We start from the raw sequence: 5,721 nt of genomic DNA on the forward strand, positions 1-5,721 counted from the left end.
AGAAGGACTCCTGGAGCTGCTCCCACATGCTTTCTTAGCTATGTCAGTATCAACACAGCTCGCAAACATGTGCATACATCCACATACTTCGCAAAGAGGAAGGAAGGAACAGCCAGATTTAAATGCAAGGGCATGAAATGCATCAATCCGGTGTTTCTCTCATATGTTTCTTGTATTTCCCGATTTCTTGCATTCTCCCTCTTCCCACACCAGGTCACCGTTGGTTAGGGAGGAATTCCTGAATGGTGCAGTTAGTCAGAAAGCCAAGCCTCTGAACTCTGGCGCAGAGATTAGTTGCGGGAATGGATGCAAGTAGGGAAGGAGCGTAGATTGGAAACCAAGCCCGCAGTGGCCCGTGGTGGTATGTGCCGATCAAATTACCCGGTCACTGCAATATTTACTGACTGGGGTGCTTTCCCCACAAAGGCTATTGGTGTGCTGGTGGGGTCTCAGCCTTTAAATCTATGCAGACAGCCTGTACACAAGCAGTCTGGAGGAAGGTGTGCGGGTGAAATGTTGTTGGGTGTGTAGCTGTTTGGCCCCTTCTTGTTGGAGCCTTGGGGGCCTGGTGCGGGGAGATCTTCCTGGTTCAAGCCCACGGACCACTGTGAGGGAGGAAGATGTGGCAGTCTGCGTCCGTAAAGATTGGCAGCTTTGAGAATCTGATAAAAACTCACTGTCCCCCTGGGAGGGGGCTATCCGTTGATCCTTGTGATCGATTCCCTCTCCCCACCCCACACCTTCCCCCTATCCTCCTGATATCTCTACTCTCATTGTTGGCCCAGAGGGATTCATCTGTCCTGGAGTCCCTGTGTTGCCGGCTCTTACCTTAGCAGTGTGCATGTTCTGGCCTAATCCGATTTGTAAGGTAGAATTGAGGTCATGATAGTTGGGGGACGAACAACAGAAAAGTTGGTGAAGGGTGACAGAGGATAATATGCGATATGAAAATAATATCTATAACTTATCAAGGGTTCATGAGGGAGGGAGGACCGGGGAGGTGGGGGAGAAGAAAATGAGGAGCTGATATCAAGGGCTCAAGTAAAACAGAAAATGCTTTGAAAATGATGATTGCAATATATGTACAAATGTGCTTGACACAATGGATGGATGTATGGATTGTGATAACACATGTCAGAGCCCCCAATAAAAGTATTTAGTTTTTTTAAGTGTAAAATGATGTACATACTACTAGACACTGCTGGAATGTAGTTCAATCAATGTTTTTTAAACAATTAAATAATCTTTTGTATTAAAAAACAACAACAAAAAACCTCACTCTCCTCGGGTCAAGGATCCCTGGCAGTATAGTGGTTACGAGTTGGGCCGTGATCTACACAGTCCGCAGTTCGAAACCACCAGCCATTCAGAGGCAGAAGGACCAGGCTTTCTATTCCCGTGAATAGTTACGGTCTCAGGAACCCACAGGGGCTTGCTCTGAGTCAGCAGTGACTCGATGGCAGTGAGTCCGCTAGTCAGCTCCGACTCACAGCAGCCCTGTGGCCAGAGTAGAACTGCCCCATTGGGTTTCCAAGGTTGTGCATCTTTATGGGAACAGAAAGCCTCATCTTTCTCCTGCGGAGCAGCTGACGGTTTTGAACTGCTGACCTTGTGGTTCGTAACAATGAGGAACTCAGTACACCATCAGGGCTCCCTTGGAAACCCCAGAGGGCATTTCTAGTGTGTCTAGAGGTTCAACTACTCCACTGCAGTAGGTTTGGTTGATGCTGACTTGCGGCAGCCTCACGGGTGCCAGGGAACCGTGATCTCCACCAGGGTCTGAAGGGCTGATTATTCAGGAGGAGCTCACCTGGCTTTTCTTCAGAGGTACCTCGGAGTGAGCTTGAACCGCAGACCTTTCCGTTAACCGTCTGTACCACCTAAGGACGCCATGGTCAGATTATGTTTAGCTCAAGTGCACGTCCGTTTCTCAAGTCCCCCAGCAGCGGTGAGAGTGCTCCCTGCATGCGACACCGTGGAATGCGCTCTGAACATGCACCGCTGCAGAATACATGCTGACTCAGTGACCCCCCTGGGGGTTTCCAAGACTGTACCTGTTTACAGGAGTGGAAAACTCAGCCTTTCTCTCATGGAGCTGCTGGTGGATTCGAACTGCCGGCCTTGAAGATCATAGTCCAGCTCGTAACCACTATACCACCAGGGCACCTTTCCCGTGGTCTATAATCCATCTTTTTTTTTTTTTTGCCCCACAGTAGAGAGGGAAGCTTGCCGATCCTCCCCCTTGGAATTGGGGTTGTGTTACTTGGCCCTCCGGTTTGCAGACTCATGCTGAGGATCAAAGGAAACGCGAATGCGCGTGCAAGTGCCTGGAGTTGTAAAAACTGCTGATTCTGCTCAGAGAAGCCCCTCGCCCTCCCCCCCCAACGTGTGCAGTGTTAACTTGAACATATCTGTCTCAGAGATTCAGCTGACAGCTCATCCAAGTTTTGATAAAACGCATGTGTTGTGATCAGGCTTGTTCCACCTGCTTCTAAAGGCATTTTTCAAAAAATTTAAAAATTCAAATTGCGAGCTTTCTCCGTACGCTTGGTTGGCTGTATTGCATATTAAATGATCGACCCTATTTAACAGCAGCAGGATATAATGGCTTGCATATGGTGGGCAGTTCCTCTTCCGCATGCCGGCTCGGATGACCTGGTAACGATCAGCCTTGTTTCTACATGCTTGTGGGTGGCCTTTTGTGGGGGATGTGGACACATGTGTTCGAGTCTAATGGGATGGGAGTAGAAAGTTTGGAGGGCTCAGAGAAACCACGGTGTGGGGCTCTGGGCAGGGAGAACCTCAAGACCAATAGGCATGCCTGTGCTTTGACTTCCCCACGCGGGTCCTCCGCAAACCACCAGTGTATGCTTGCTTTTCCTGCAAATAGTTGTTAGCAGCCATCCAGCCGGTTCCCAATGCCCAGCAGAAGGAAGTACTGCCATCCTCCCAGCTGTTCTTAGGAAGCCTTATTTTAAACGCACTTGTCTTCCCGCCTGGCGGGGGGCGGTTAGGGGGGGCTGCTGGTGAACTGTAGATCCAGGCAGAGCCCGCCAGCAGGCTTTCAGATTTGAAATCTGGGCGGGATTTTGCAAGCCGTGCTTATCAGCAGCTCTTTGCACCTGTTGATAAAGCTTTGTGGACCGTGGGCGTGGACACAGAGCTGCGTGGATCCACAGGGACGAACCTAAGATCAGGGAAGGAGAAATCGGAATGTCACTGGTCGGAGTTTAACTGTTCTGTGACCTAAATCCCTTCTCTGTGACCTCGGGGAATCAAGAGAGTGTTAGTTAACCTGGCAGACTCAATACAAGCGGGTACTTTAATTTGGCAGTGCTTCATTAAAAAATCAGAAAACAAACTCACTGCCATCAAGTCGATTCTGACTCACGGCCACCCTTGGGAGCCCTGGTGGTTACGATTTGGGCTGAAAGGCCAGCAATTTGGAACCGCCAGCTCCTCTGGGGGAGAAAGAGGAGGCTTTCTACTCCGACAAAGAGTTACCATCTCGGAAACCCACAGGGGCAGTTCCACAGGGTGGCCGTGAGCCAGTGCTTCCTAACACAGTCTCAATGTGGTTGTAATGATTTCTGAAGCACGGACCTGGAATTCTCCCTGACAACCAAACCTGCTGCACGCGAGGGCCGAGCTCAGGGAGCGCGTGAGATGCAGGATCTGGGGTGCAGATCCACACCATGAATTCGGGTGTCCTGATCTCTGTCGCCCAGTCGCTTCTGATTCCAGGTAAACCTGTGTCTGTAGAGCAGACCTGCTCCCCACGATGGTCAAGGCTCTGACCCGACGCACCATGGGGAGGGTTCCGGCCTTAGCTCACCGCCCTTAACCGTTTCATTGCCCAGAAACTTCTTCATGAGCTGATGTAATGAGCAAGCCCACTTAACTGTGGCTTTTCTGTGGAGATGGGGTGGTGTGTGTGTGTGTGTGTGTGTGTGTGTGTGCGCGCGCGCGGGCTTTCAGCTTTTACTGTCTCCGGCAAGAATTAAATAAAAGCACATGGAAAAACTGCCTCGGGCACTCAGGAGCACTACTCTGGAAGCTCGCTCACAGGGTGGTTTTGGTTTGTCCACCCTGGTGCTGAGGGCTGCCAGGGAGCGTCTTCCTGGAAGCAGCTGTCGTTCACAAAGAAAGGCAGACAGACAGGCGGCCGCAAGTGTCATCTGCTCCTGCCAGCCTTGTGCCAGTCAGCGTCCATGGCCCGGGGAGGGCCTCATGCAGTGAGGCAGGCTTCCAGCCTCTGAGAGAGTCACTGCCTCCCCCTTTTTTACGTGGTTTTCCACCTTTACTGGGAAGATTTTCGGCTTCATTTTTCAGGGAGTGGGCGCCCGGGGTAGCTGAAGAATTGAGTAATGATTGAAATCTCCCATAATCAGGCAGGGGAATGCCAGTGGCAGGGCTTCATGTTGGATTGGGGTGCGTGGCACTAGAAGAGTCTGGGGTTCTCCAGCATACGAGCTGATCAAAGGGGACCAGGAGCCGGGAGCCCCGGCGATGGCTATGCTGAGCTCCGGGAGTATGTGTGTGGGATGGAAACATTACACAAGGCATTTGCCGGTTAAACCTTTCTCCACGCATGCTGTTTGTGGAAGTCAGTTACCGCGATCATGCGGTGCGGGCGCGTTTCCATCAGCACAGACTGACGTGCACCGCGGCCCAGGGGGAAGTTGGCCTTGTGCTGGGTTCGAATTGCCAGCGGATTGACTTGTACGCATGGACTGGACTTTTTGACTGATTCCTAGTGGGCCTGGAGGGCAGAGTGTTTCTGAAACTGTCGTTAGGCCACGGACTGCCTCTTCCTCCCCAGGAGCTGTTCGTGGGGTGAAATGCTCCCCCCTTTTGGTTGGTGGCTGAGCACTTAACCACTGCGCCACCAGGCCTCCTTCCCAGTGGACTTCCACATGAATTCTTTTCAGGGGACACATGCCTTCAGGACGGTGTACGGAAACAGCTGGGATTGGAAAGCCGTTTGAAACCGGCCTCTCTTACTGTCCCTGCCCATGTAGCATCGGGGATGGGCTCCTCACTGAGACTCAGCTTGCTCGTGGGCAGTCATCCTTATTCTACAAAAAACGCAGTGCTGTCGAGTCCGTGCGGGCTCACAGCAACCCACAGAACTGCCCCAGTGGGTTTCCAAGACTCACTTTTTATCGGAGTAGAAAGCCTCTTCTTTCCACCACAGAGCAGCTGGTGGTTTCGAACTGCTGACCTTGTGGCTGGCTGCCCAGGGTGCCTCTAGTCATGGAAACTACAGTTTTAAGCATAGAAACGGTGATACATTTACTGGTATAGCATATAGTCTCTGTAACCTTGAAAAGAACTGAAACCAGTTGCTTTCAAGTGCCACCCCTGGGACCCTCTACCCATAAAGGTGTCCATGGCTGATTTTGGGGGGAAGTCCATTATCCTGGCCTTTCTTCCGAAGCACCTGGGGTGGACTCCTACCTCCAAAACCTTTCGGTTAACAGTGGAGCTCCTTAGCTGGGGCCACAGTCAATGCATTTTAAATATGTCAGTTGATACTTGGAACCAAAACTGGACTTAACATGGATTAATGGAATGAAGCACAAAAAGAAATAGGTCTACTAAGTGTGCCCTGGGGGGCTAGTGGGATAAGCTTCCAGCTGAGAACCATAAGGTCATCAGTTCAAAGCAACCAGTGCTCTGAGAGAAAGAGGTGGCTTTTTGCCCCAGTGCAGAGGGGCA

General features: G+C 51.3%; 1 protein-coding gene across 1 annotated transcript in view; it reads left to right on the top strand.

Moving 5' to 3' along the window:
* LOC101653924 (unconventional myosin-X-like) overlaps positions 1-5,721 on the top strand; it is a 123,275-nt gene that overhangs the window by 35,499 nt on the left and 82,055 nt on the right. The gene's annotated exons all lie outside the window — the stretch shown is intronic.

The sequence above is a fragment of the Echinops telfairi genome, unplaced genomic scaffold (assembly GCF_000313985.2).
Source record: "Echinops telfairi isolate 266 unplaced genomic scaffold, ASM31398v2 ScPeMD7_7469;HRSCAF=8507_1, whole genome shotgun sequence".
In the NCBI taxonomy this organism is placed as follows: domain Eukaryota; kingdom Metazoa; phylum Chordata; class Mammalia; order Afrosoricida; family Tenrecidae; genus Echinops; species Echinops telfairi.